A 13,491-nucleotide genomic window follows, 5' to 3' on the forward strand; every position below is an offset into this window, starting at 1 on the left:
CTGTGTGCCACCCTCTCTTAAGAACTCAAACAAACAAACAAACAAATAAATAAATAAATAAGGCATGAGAACTTAGAAATGAACACAAATTCCTGCCACAGGAAAACTGAAGGTGTGTGGCTCATTGAAGCATCAGCTCTCATTGAGATAGCTTTTCTTTAGTGATTGAGTTGTCTTTCCCTTGGACAGTTATTTCTGAGCAGGTTTTCTGTGGTATTGTCTGAGTTGAAGATGCAGACAGCCTCATACATTTGTTTACCTGAGTCTGGCCTGATTCCCCTTCCCCCCTATTGCCTGTACTCAGCTCTGCATTATCTGAAAGTACAAATGGGGCTGCATCATGGCATGGAGTTGAAACTAGCATTTCCTTCTGAGGCTTTTTCTTCTTCTTCTTTTTTTTTTAAATATTCTATTTATTTATTATGTATACAATATTCTGTGTGTGTGTCTGCCTGCAGGCCAGAAGAGGGCACCAGACCTCATTACAGATGGTTGTGAGCCACCATGTAGTTGCTAGAATTGAACTCAGGACCTTTGGAAGAGCAGGCGATGCTCTTAACCGCTGAGCCATCTCTCCAGCTCCCTTCTTCTTCTTTTTTAAATAAGTGGGATTTTTGTTTGTTGGAAGACATAGTTTTGTTTGTTTGTTTGCTTGCTTGCTTGCTTGTTTTTTCCCCCAAAACAAGGTTTCTTTGTGTAGCCCTGGCTATCCTAGAACTAGCTCTGTAGACCGGCTAGCTTCAAATTCATAGAGATCTGCCTGCCTCTGCCTCCTGAGTGCTGGGACTAACAATGTACACCACCACTACCTGACTTAAATAAGGATTTGTATTAGAATAATAATTGATGGGGGCTGGAGAGATGGCTCAGTGGTTAAGAGCATTGCCTGCTCTTCCAAAGGTCCTGAGTTCAATTCCCAGCAACCATATGGTGGCTCAAACCATCTGTAATGAGATCTGGTGCCCTCTCTGGCCTGCAGGCTCACATGTAGGCAGATACTGTATGCATAATAAATGAGTAAATATTTAAAAAAAAGAATAATAATTGATAAGTGCATAACTTTATATAAAAGTACTGTTTACATAGGAAAATACATAAAACCAGGTCATATAGCCTAATTTAGCTCATATAGCTATATTCACTGTGTAGGTGAAGATGACCCTCAGCTCCTGGCTCTCTGGCAGGTGTGCCCCACCTTGCTGCTTCATTCAGAGACTTTTGAGTCTTGCATCAAAGGCACAAAATAAGATGATGAGGAGATGGCTTGGTTGGGTGAAGCACTTGCTGTTTCAAGCCCCAGTATACACATAAAGAAGCTAGGCATGCCTGTAATCCCAGCATTAGGAAGGCCAAGGTAGATGGATCCCTGGAGCTTGCTGGCCAACCAGTCTGGTTGCATACGTGAACTCTAAGTTCAGTGAGAGGCATGTGCACGTGTGTGCACACACAAAGTAGAATCATTTGAAAAAAGACACTCCACACACGCTCACTTGCTCTACATAATACATACATACGCACATAAATACCTAATTCTCTTTCTTGTGTCCCATCGTTCTAAGTTGGAAAAGCCAAGGAATAAATTCCAAACCAGTGAAGCTATGTGTGTTCTGTTCTCCTTCCTTGCCAGTGCATCACTGTAGCTCTTGTGAGTTTTTTACTGGCAGGACCAGCCAGCTATTGTATTACGACCATGTGTTCCAGTGTTCTTGAAAGCTATTCGGTTTACCCAGCGAGGCAGCAGGCAAGGCAAGCTTTTTCCTAGCAGAGAGCCTTCTCAGTACTCCCCCCAGTGGCTCTTCCTGCAGCCAGATGGATAGTACTCTATTAATCTGTCAGTTGTTCCCTTTGAAATATTTGTTCTCTTTTGTGAAGCCAGCTGTGTGACTCCATCCTCATACTTAAAGCCGCCTTTATAAATGGCTCTCATTTCTTTTTTTTCCTCTGCCTATAGAGCAGAGAAGATTCCTGTTCTTTTGGTACTGGAGCTGTCTGTGAGGTATTTATTGATCCTCCCTTTTCCTGTGGACCAGTTCATGATAATTCTACTGTGTCATTTTTATACAGAACAGTCCGTGTATTATGTTCTGCATGTTAATGAAAGGAGATGATCCTACCACTGTAAGCTCTGGATAACCTGAAAGCCACGTGCGGTGTTCATCCCCAGCAGCTTGGGAAGGTCAGCCGCAGGAGTTCTGTCCAAGTAGTAGCCACCAGCCAGTAATAAAAGCCCATTGCAGTGCATGAGGAAGTCAGAAAAGGAAAGATTAACAAGTTGTCCTCACCCTCTTTCATCTTCTTTCAAGGTTAAAAGTGGTGAACAATGTTTCTTGAGTCTAGAAGCCAGAAGTGAGGCAGATCCTAGGGAAGGGAATTCCATTTATTCAAGAATGGGGAAGAGGGCTGGGGCTGTCGTGCCAGGTAGAGTGCTTGTGAGTGCTCGCCTAGCATGTATGGAATCCTGATTTCACACCCCAGCACCACCAAGGTGGGAGAAGTCCTCATGTAGTTATATGTAGCCGTGACACTACAGAAGGCAGGCAGGATCATTGGTGGAAAGCCAAGTCTAATCTCTGCGCTTGTAGAGTTATTGTGTGCTCATGTGCTCATTACTGCTAACAGGATGCTGTTATCCCAGGACTCTGTTCTCAAAATAGTTGTTTCTCTTCCCCAACTGTTTCTGAGGGCTGCTAATGATAGCACTATAACACACTTGTTTTTATCAGATTAGAGGCATTTGACTGCCTGTCTATCTCCAACATGTGGAGTGCTTCTCTCCCTTCACTTAGGAACGTTAATACTGATGTCACAATGTCAAGAGTATTTGCAGCTTCCCAAAGAGCTGGGTTTGGGGGCAATAAGGCCCTACAGCAGGTAGCAGCTATCTTAGTAGGGAGGGGAAAAAAAAAGCAAAACAGGATTAAAATCCCTAGCAGATTCTAAAATACTTCTAAGGTAAGACCTAAAGACTTTTAATATATGTTAGCTGGGGTTTATAGCATACAGTAGGTCAGGTAGGACAGACCCTTTGCTAGCCCTGCCTGCCCAGCTTGTCATTTTGTTCCTATAAAGATTTATGAATTTTTTTTTAAAAGACAGGCTTATACACTATACCCTAGGCTAACCTGGAACTCACTATATAGCCCAGGCTGGCCTTCAGTTCCTCGTGTGTCAGCCTCTTAGGTGCTGGTATTAGAGACTGGAGCATCTATGACCACCTAGATTTGTGAAGTTTTTCTAAATTTATGTATTTTTATAATTTAAGTGCAAGTCAGTCTTTAGTCACTTGTCTCCTTTCTGCTCCTCCCTTTAAAAACACAAGCAAGCAAGCAAACAGTTTCTCTGTATAACCCTGGCTGGCTTAACTTACAGAAATCCACCTGCCTCGGCCTCCATAATGCACCCAGAGTCCCGTCCTAATTCTTTGCCTTTGATTCAGTCACAAACACTTAGGAAGGGCTATCAATGCCAAGCATGTTGTGAGGACTGACGGGCAAACCTTCCTCTTTTTAAATTGTAGTTGAAAAGATTTGCCATCCTAACAATGGTTAGGGTGTAGGAAACGGTTTGCTTAACAGTACACACGTGGTTATGCCCCAGATCTCTGAGGCTTTTCCTTCCTGCAGAACTGAAACTCTGTCCTCTGAACAGCCCTGTTCCTCTTCCTGTGCTACCTTGGCAACCAGCATTCTGCTTTCTGTTTCTAAGGCAGACAAACCTATCTGCCTTACTTTCACCCCAGTGGCCTAGGAGCTTTCTAAAAATGTCTCCAAATATAAAGTCATGGATTTTCTGAGGCAATCTTAAGGGTTGGGATATAGCTCAAAATCCAGTTTGCTGCCTCTTCACCTAGCCTACTGGAGTCTCCTGGTTCAGTTTCCCAGTACACCCTCCCCAAAGGAAGAATGTTAAGAGAGAAAAACATTCTGCTGGAATATCCCTGGAATGTAGATGATGCAGTCAGATCCTTTCATTTTCTACATTAGGAATTGTTGTTACTTTGATTATTATGATGTAGTCTGATGTAGTTGCAATCAGTTTGCCTCCTGTTTAGATTTTTTTTTTTGTCTTAGTGTTTTGCCTGAATGTATGTCTGTGCACCACTCCTGCCTTGTTTTTTGAGTTGAGGTTTTATGTAGTTCAGGTTAGCCCAGAACTAACTCCCTTGTAACTGAGAATAACCTAAAGTGTTTGATTCCTGTCTCTACTTCTCAAACTCTGGGATTATAGGCTTGAGCCAGCTGTGTTAGCAATCTTTGCTGAGTTTTTTTATGATTTATTTTTATGTGCATTAATATTTTGCCTACATGTGTGTCTTGTGAGGGTTTTGGATCCTCAGGAACTGGAGTTACAGACAATGTGAGCTGTCATGTGGGTGCTGGGAATTGACCCTGGGTCCGTTGGAAGAGCAGCAAGTGCTCTTAACCATGAGTCATCTCTCCAGCTCTCTTTGCTGAGGTTTTAATTCCTGTCATTTCCTTTTAAGTTTCTTCTCTCCTTAGAGCTTTGGATTTTGGATCCAGAGGAAGCCTGTATAGCATTGTATAGAACACATTTTACATGTATTATGTGGGGGCATGTGTGTCTGCATGCTCAGAGTTGATTTATTCCTTATCCTATGTGGGCTTTGGGGGTCAAATTCAAGCCTGGTGGCAGGTGTTTGTACTGGCTAAGCCATCCTGATAGCCCACAGAACATTTTTTTTTAATATTTATCTTTATGGGTTTTTTTTAAGATCTATTTTATTTATTGTGTATACAGTATTTTGCCTGTATGCATGCCTGCAGGACAGAAGAGGGCACCAAATCTCATTACGGATGGTTGTAAGCCACCATGTGGTTGCTGGGAATTGAGCTTAGGACCTTTAGAAGAGCAGGCAGGCATTTTTTAAAAAGTATTATTACAAACAGAGTATGGCTGAAAGCTGCTAAATATTACTTCAGTTAACTGTCTAAATTGTTCGGTTTCTCCTGACCCTAAGAGCCATCACACATGACTGCTGCAGGGTCGAGAGCTATCTCAGCAGCAGGGAACACTTGCTGCCCTTGCAGGATGTCAGGACCTGATTCTCAGAGTCCATAGTGGGCAGCTCACAGCCACCTGTAACTCAGGCTTCAGGTAACCAACACCCTTTCTTGCTTCCATAGACACCAGCAAGCGCATGATACACACTTGCTATATACCTGCATATACTCAAAGATACATATAAATAAAAATAAATCTTACAAAAACTACAAATGGGATGTTGAACGGTGGTGGCACACGCCTTCAGTCCCAGCACTCGGGAGGCAGAGGCAGGCGGATCTCTGTGAGTTTGAGGCCAGCCTGGTCTATAGAGCGAGTTACAGGACAGGCTCCAAAGCTACAGAGAAATCCTGTCTTGAAAAAGAACAACAACAACAAAATAGCTCACTGACTGTTCTTCCAGAGGACTGGGCTTCAATTCCCACGCCCACATGACAGCTCACAATTGTCTGTAACTCTAAGATCTGACACCGTCACACAGACATATAGGCAGGCAAAACACCAAAGAATTATTTTAAAAAACTGCAAGTGACTGTTAGGTATTTAGAAATTCAAATGATAACTAACTTTTTGTTTGGTTGGTTTTGTTTTTTTGAGCTGTCTCGCTCAATGGCTCAGGCAAACCTGGAACTCAGCAAGTAGCCCAATCTGGCTCCTGACTGGTGACCATACTCTTGTCCCAGCCTTCTAGATATTAGAACTAGAAGTCTGAGCCCCAGGCCCAGCCTAGTTTATTTGCAGTAAACAGTGAGGTGCTCATAGGAGGGGAGTCCCACTTTGAGGGCTCTGTGTCTTTAGGGGCCTTTGCTTGAGAGAACATTCTCAGAAAAATATTGGTAGAAAGCCCTAAGAACTTAAAGCCTCTGAGGAAAGGAATGTCCCAGAATACTTTTGGATTGTAACCAGGGTGACTGAGGCATACTCCAAGTGTCCCTATGCTGTTTTCTCTCTTTAGAACCCGGTTCTAACCATTATGCAAGGCAGCCATGGAGGAAAGACTCATATTCAAGAGTTAAGACTCCACAATAGCCGTAACTCAGCTTCCTGTACTTGACAGTGTGCGTTTCCACGATAGCCTGTACCCGTGAGTGACGGTTGCCGTGGGAACTCTGACTGAGACGTGGGACAGACGTGGGATGAGACATTAGCTGTCTGACCCCACCTTCCTGCTGGGCAAAAAAAAACATGTCAGTGGAGCTGTGTGTTCACTGGAAAGACAGAGTCAGAGGAAGGGGCGGCTCCTGCACGCTGCTCACACTCCGCTGGCATCTTGAGAAGGGCCGCAGGGGAGTCAGTGTCCAGGTCCTGTGCTGCGGGTGGTGCTTTCAGCTGGACCAGGGGGAGACCCTGCATAGGGAAGGAAGTATCTTGGATTTAAAACAGATTTAAATTCACAGAAGAACAAGAACACGTTATGGTTGTTGAGGGAGTACTTTTGCATGGGTTATTTACTGAAATCCTACATCAGATATTTGAGATAGACAAGATTTTATAGGTGAGTACACTAATGAGACTGATTTGTTCAGGGCTACAATTGAACCAGGTCAGGCTCACACACACACACACATACATCACAGTAAAGTTTAATCCCCCCCCCCTTGAAACTTATATCCTAGGCTGAGCTTGAATTCACTTTGTACCTTAGGAAGGTCTTGAACTTCTTATCTTCCTGCCTCTACCTTATTGAGTGCTCTGATTACAATTGTGCTACTTTCCATGGCCCATTTATATGGTACCAGTACCAGGGATCTAGCACAGGGCTTTTTGCATGCTAAACAAGCATTCTACCAACTGAACTATATCTCCGTTCAGCATCTTAACTGCTTTTTTGTTGTTTGTTTGTTTGTTTGAGATGGGGTTTCTTTGTGTGGCTCTGCCTGTTGACCAGACTGGCCTTGAACTCAGAAATCTACCTGCCTCTGCCTCTGTGCTGAAATTAAAGGTGTGCACCACCACTGTCACCTCTTAACTGCTTTTAAGGTAGCGCGTCTGTTTTATTCAAAAGTCTAAAGTCGTGTTGCACAGCCACATGGGGGATAGCGATAGCAGGGGTCACTCACTGGTGGAGAGGAGCTCGGCTTATTATTGTGTCTGCCGTTGTCAGAAGTTTCTTCCTTGATGTAGAATGGCTGGTCTTCCTCAGCACAGCAGCTGTGAAGTCCCAGGTCAGTGCATGGAAGGAGCAGTGCTCGAGGAGTGACAGGCAGGCTGCAGACCGCGTCGTCCTCCACGTCCCTGCAGAGCAGCCCCGCCACTGTGATGGTGGCAGAGGCTGGAGGCACCCTTATGCAAAGCTGTATCTCTGTTAAAGTTGTATTTGACTTGAAATATTTTTGTCATTATTATTTTGTAATAATGTATGTATGTCCGTGTACCATGTTTACACATGGTACCCGTGGAAGCCAGAAGAGAATGATAACCCTTGGAACTGGAGTTACAGTTGATTTTGAGCCACTATTAGGGTGTTGGGAACTAAACCTAGGTCCTCTGCAAGAGCAACCAATGCTCTTAAATGCCGAGTCATCTCTCCCTTGACATAGTTTTAGGACGCATAACAGTATTTTGAATTTTTATAACAACCATAATCACGAGGTAATTGCAATCTGAAAAATAACCCACTCAGCTGAAAGGAAAGCTGGGCATAGCTCACAAATGGAATTCTGACTGTTAGGGGCAGGAGTTATGCGAGCCCTGGCAAGGAGGCAGAGACTAATGAGTTAGGATCAGAGAAGGCTAGCCTTGAATTCCTTTCTAATTCCCCCTGCTTCTGCCTCCCAAGTGCTGGGGTTATAGTGCACACCACTGTCTCTGTCGAGAGATGGTGACTTCTTCAGCTCAGGGTTTCATTCTTCTGAAATAGCATGTTTGCAAGGAAAGAGACCTCAGGTGGGGATGTGCCTGTTGGCTGCATCTGGACAGAGGCTAAAGGCCTGATGGAGTTCCTGTATCCTCCACTCCTGTTACCTCAGTACCTCTAAACATGATTAGATGTCGTGCTAACACAGAGGCTGCATGTGTCAGATCTGTAATTAGTGCAAAGAAAGTTTCACAGGGCTGTCTGGCTTGAGCCAAGTAAGTCAGGGAGGTGGGTGACTGCCCAGGGAAATTAAGGAGAGCCACCATCACCAGTCCTTTCACCAGTGATGGCCTCTCACTAATCACCCACTGTGAGGTTCATTATCTGGTCTCCCTGACTGAAGGGCAGGCAGAGTCTGCCAGATCAATGAGTCTCAAGGCAGTAGAAAGCCCTTTGGAAGCTGGCTTGCAAGGCATGGGCTGACAGTGAGAACTGGGCAGCTTAAATTGGTTTTAAAATTGGATTTGCTCCTGAACTATAGGAGATGAAAATAGAGAAGGAAGAAGAAAAAGCAACCAACTTGTGCGTGTTACATGCAGAGGCCTGCAGTCAGGAAGTGCTGCCTTTCAGACACACCGATTCTCCGAAAGCCAAGAGGTGGACTTTTACCCTCTGAATCACTTTTTCCAAACAAGTCACATTAACTGATAGTTCTCTAGGAGAAAATCGAGTTATCGCAGATAGAAAATCCTTTTCAGTGCCCAGTGGAGGAGCAGATACCCAACACATGTGTAGTTTTGTGTTTGTGTGTGTGACAGGTTGCTGTTTGTGTGGCTCTTGGCTCTTGGCTTTAGATTTGGTGTGTGTGTGTGTGTGTGTGTGTGTGTGTGTGCGTGTGTGTGTGTGTGTGTGTGTGTGTGTTACGGGCTGCCCCTCCCCATTCTTTTCTTTCTTTTTTTTTCAGCCAGTTCTTACCTCTGAAGGAAACTCTCAGAACTCTTTGGGACAAAACAGGAAATGGATGCCTGCCTAGGCTGACTCTTCCCAGAATTCTTTGTGCAGAGAGTACAGAAGTACTTGCTGTACCAATCTAGGAGCTAAATGAACTCCAGAACTGCATCTGTCCTTGAGGAGCACTACTGTTTGGGGGTTTTCTCTTTTGAGATGAGAACTTAGTAGGTAGACAACACTGGTTTAAACTGGTTTGTGACCTTGTGCATCCTCTTCCCAAGTGTCACACATGTGCCACCCTGCCCAACATGGCCCATCCTTCCTCCCTTCCTTCCTCCCTCCCTCCCTCCTTTCCTTCCTCCCTTCCTCCTTTTCTTTGACATGGTGCCTCGTCTCGGGTTGACCTGGAATTTGCTATGTAGTCAAAGCTGGCTTTGAACTCCTGATCTTCCTGCTTACACCTCCCAAGTGCTAGGAAAGTGCTAGGAATGCAGGCACAGGCCTCCGTGCCTGGCATCAGATCATTACTTTGGTGTTAGACCTTTGCTGCAGGGTGTGTGTTCCTGTGGACCTCTTAGTAACTGTGTTTGGGGTGATGCTTCAGCTCCTCTGGACCATTCATAAGCCTAAGAAGTGTGAGTAACCGTTGTTAGAAGGCCGCTTGTTCGTCCCAGCTGCTCAGCCCCGAAATAATCACACAGAAACTGTATTATTTAAATCACTGCATGGCCCATTAGCTCTAGCTTCTTATTGGCTAACTCTTAGCTTAAATTAACCTATCTCCATTAATCTGTGTATCACCACAAGGCTGTGGCTTACTGGGTAAAGTTTCAACATGTCTGTCTCCAGCGGGACTACATGGCTTCTCCCTCACTCTGACTCCTTTCTCTCAGCATGCTGTTTAGCTTTCCCCGCCTACCTAAGTTCTGCCCTATCAACAGGCCAAGGCAGTTTCTTTATTCACCAGTGGTATTCAGAGCATACAGAGGAGAATCTCACATCATAAACCTCCCTGTTCTTAAACCTCCTATGAACTGTGATATCTTTACAATTCCAGAAACAATTGACTGAAACTCAGAGTGAGTTTCCTCTTGAAGAGCCATGGTCATCCAGTACATTACACCATTGCCTCAGTTTTATGGAAAAGGCAAAAACAGGACCTTTCTTGACAGTATTAAAGGTAGGAGTTTGTATTCCTGAGCTTGAGAAGTGATCCTGTGTGTCAGGTCCAGGCAAGTACAACTGATAGTCAAGTGTCCATCTGACTAGTACCCATTGGACAGCATTCTAGACACCACTGATTCATGAGGGAAGACTGGGGGTGGTCCAGAGATAGAAGGAGGTACAAAAGAAGAAGGATCCTCTCACTGTTGAAATATCGAGAACTTGAACAGCATACCAATCCCAAGCATTCTTGTCTGAACCTGCAGTGGAATAATGACATCACAAAAGGCAAGCTTTTTACCTAAGACTGTGTACATTTTAATACTAGTCATGGCAGTTTACTGAAAAATTTATTTTTTATTCAACTTTGTTGAAGTATAATTGCATACAACGCAACGTGTAACCAGCTACTGTAATCCAGATGCGAAGCATTTCCTCTAGGCCATCTTGTACTACAGAGTAAAATTGAGGCCAGTCTTGTGTGAAACCTAGTCTGAAAATGAAATGAATAAGTAAATGAATAATAGATAATTAATTTAAATGTTTTGGTGTGTTAAGGAGTCTGTTGATCATGGTTTTATTGGTTTATACATCAAATATATGGCCACAATGTCTTTTTATAAGATGTATTATTTTTGTATTTGTGACTGTTTTGCATGCATGCATGTATGTATGTATGCACTGCATGTGTACACTGCCCATGGAGGGAGGTCAGAAGAATCCCTGAAGCTTGGGTTACACATGGTTATGAAACACCACATACTGTACTGGGTACTGGTACTCAGACTTTCTGCAAGAGCTAGTGTTCTTACCCACTGAGCCATCCTGCCACACTGGCCACACTGTCTTGATTGTTTAGGTCTACAGTAGATTTTGAAATGGAATAATGGAAGTCTTCTATATTTATTCTTATTAAAAATTGATTTTAAGGGGCTAGAGAGATGGCTTAGCAGGTAAGAGCACTGACAGCTCTTCTAGAGGTCCCGAGTTCAATTCCCAGCAACCACATGATGACTCACAGCCATCTGTAATGGGAGCTGACTCCCATTTCTGGCGTGCAGGAGTTAAGTGCATGCAGACAGAGCACTCATATACATAAAATACATAAATAAATAAATTTATTTTAATATTCTGAGTCCTTTGAGTTTACATATAAAGCAAAAAATAACTTTTCTGTTTAAAAATTAAAAAGGGCTGCTGGCTGGGCAGAGGTGGCACAGCCTTTAGTCCCAGAGGTGGGGAATCTCTCTGAGTTTGAGGCCAGCCTGGTCTACAGAGAGCTAGTTCCAGGACGGTCAGGGCTGTTACACAGAGAAATGCTGTCTTAAAACACCCCCCCCCTCAATAAAAGAAGGCTGCTGAGATTTTGATTGGAGTTGTGATAACTTCCTAGGGGAAGTTGTAGAAAGCATTGATACCTTAATACATTCTTTGAGATGTAGCTCAATGATAGAGCATGTACGAGGGCTGAGGCTCAGTGCTCGGCACCCAGCGTGTAGTAATGATGATACTGTCTGTAAATCTGTGAGTGTGTCCTAGGTCGCCTGAGTTTTATCTGTGTAGTTACTACTTAGTGTGCTCTTTTCACCTACTTGTTCTCTTTCTCCCATGATTCTTGCCTTTATATTATATAAGTGGTATTTTGAATTTCACTTGTTTTTGTTCTTTTGAGACAGGGTCTCTTTGTGTTGTGTAGTTGTGGATGTCCTATAACTCGCTATGTAGACCTCAAACTCATAGAGATCTGCCTCCTGCGTGCTGAGATTGAGGTGTGCTACACCATGCTCAGCTAAAGCAGAACAAGCTCTTAACTATCTATGCATCTTTGGGGTAGGAAATAGATATAGGGGTGTGTGTGTGTGTGCATGCGCGCACACATGTGTGTGTAAATTTTGAGACAAGGTCCTGATTATTTGTTCCAGGCTGACTTTGAACTCACAATCTTCTTGCTGAATCTTTTGAGTGCTAGGATTACAAGTGTTTGCCACCATGTGCAGCCTGTTTCTAGTTTTTTTAGTGTAACCTGGATGGACTCATTGATTATTTGTTTCTTTGTTTATTTTGTTGTTTTTAAGGGTCTCACACTTGCCTTGACTTTGTTGTTGTTCTGCTTCAGCCTCTCAAGTGCTGGGATCAGAGGAATAACCACCATAGCTGACATTTGTTCTGTTCTTTTAAAGTCCTTAGAATTGTAGAGCTCTCAGTCATGCTGTATATGAATAATATAATTTTGTTCCTTTCTTTCTAATTTGTATGCATCTAATTTCTTTTTCTTTTCTTACTGCACTGGACAGAGTGTCTAGAGCAGTTGAAGTGTCAGAAGAGACTCCTTGTCAAATGCCAAGGAGAAAGTGTTTCTTTGGTCTTTCATTGTTAAGTAATAATGTGCTGTAGGGCAGGTCTGTCCAGTCCTGTCCCTGCATCACCACGCCCTGTCATCTTTGCTTTGGATCCTTTATTGAAATGGGTTTTACTGCATAGCATAGGTTGGCTGTGAACTTGTTATATAGCCCAGCTTGCCTTAAACTCCTGGTCTTCTTGCCTCTCGATGTTGGTATTGTCAAAGTGTTTTGTCTTGTTTTGAGACAGAGTCTCACTGTGTAGCCCTAGTTGGTCTGGAACTCACAGAAATCTGCCTCCCTCTGCCTCCCAAGTACTAGAATTAAAAGTGTGTGCCATGAACCTCCCAGCTCTTCAACTTGAGTTTTATCCAGCATCCATTGTTGGTTTGTCTATGTGGTTTTGTGGTTTTTAATGTCTTCTTTCTTCTTCTTCTTCCTCCTCCTCCTCCTCCTTGTCCTCATCCTCCTCTTCTTCTTTCTCCTTTTTTTTTTTTTTTTTTTGAGACAGGGTTACTCTGTAGCCCTAGTTGTCTTGAAACTCACTCTGTTACCTGGCCTCAAACTCACAGAGATCACTTCCATGGTGTGGGATGCCCTTCTGTATGCTGTCAATATGTTTTATTACCTTTGGTTAGTAAAGAAGCTGATTTCCCAATAACCAGACAGAATAGAGTCAGGCAAGAAATTCAGGCAAAGATAAGGGGAAAAGGGGGCATAATTAAAAAGATGCCAGCAGCCACCAGAGAAGCAAGATGTGAAGTAGCAAGCCACAAACCTCATGATAAAATATAGAATAATAGAAATGGGTTAATTTAAATCATAAGAGCCAGTTCATAATAAGCCTGAGCTAATAAACCAAACAGTTTGTAATTAATATTAAACCTCAGAGTGGTCATTTGGGAATTGACAAGTGGGAGAGAAACTTCCAGCTATATTTCCTTAATGCTGGAATTAAAAGTGTGCACTACCATCACCTGGCATCTTGGTGCTTTTGAAAGGTATCATTCTGTATGGTCTTGAATTCATGGTGATTCTCCTGTCTTAGACACCTAAATTCTAAGAATGCAGGTGTAGGTTACTGCACCAAATTTAGCTGTAGGTTTTCATAGACATCCTTGCTCAAACTAAGGAAGGGCCTTTCTATAACATGGGTGCCAATAGGTTTTAGCAATGTGTTTGCTTTTGGAAACAAGGCCTCTTATGTAGCCTAGATCT

General features: G+C 43.3%; 1 protein-coding gene across 2 annotated transcripts in view; it reads left to right on the forward strand.

Annotated features, from left to right (window-relative positions):
- Armh3 (armadillo like helical domain containing 3) overlaps window positions 1-13,491 on the forward strand; it is a 200,793-nt gene that overhangs the window by 165,016 nt on the left and 22,286 nt on the right. The window lies entirely within an intron of this gene.

This window comes from Myodes glareolus, chromosome 7, assembly GCF_982192425.1.
Source record: "Myodes glareolus chromosome 7, mMyoGla1.1, whole genome shotgun sequence".
NCBI lineage: Eukaryota > Metazoa > Chordata > Mammalia > Rodentia > Cricetidae > Myodes > Myodes glareolus.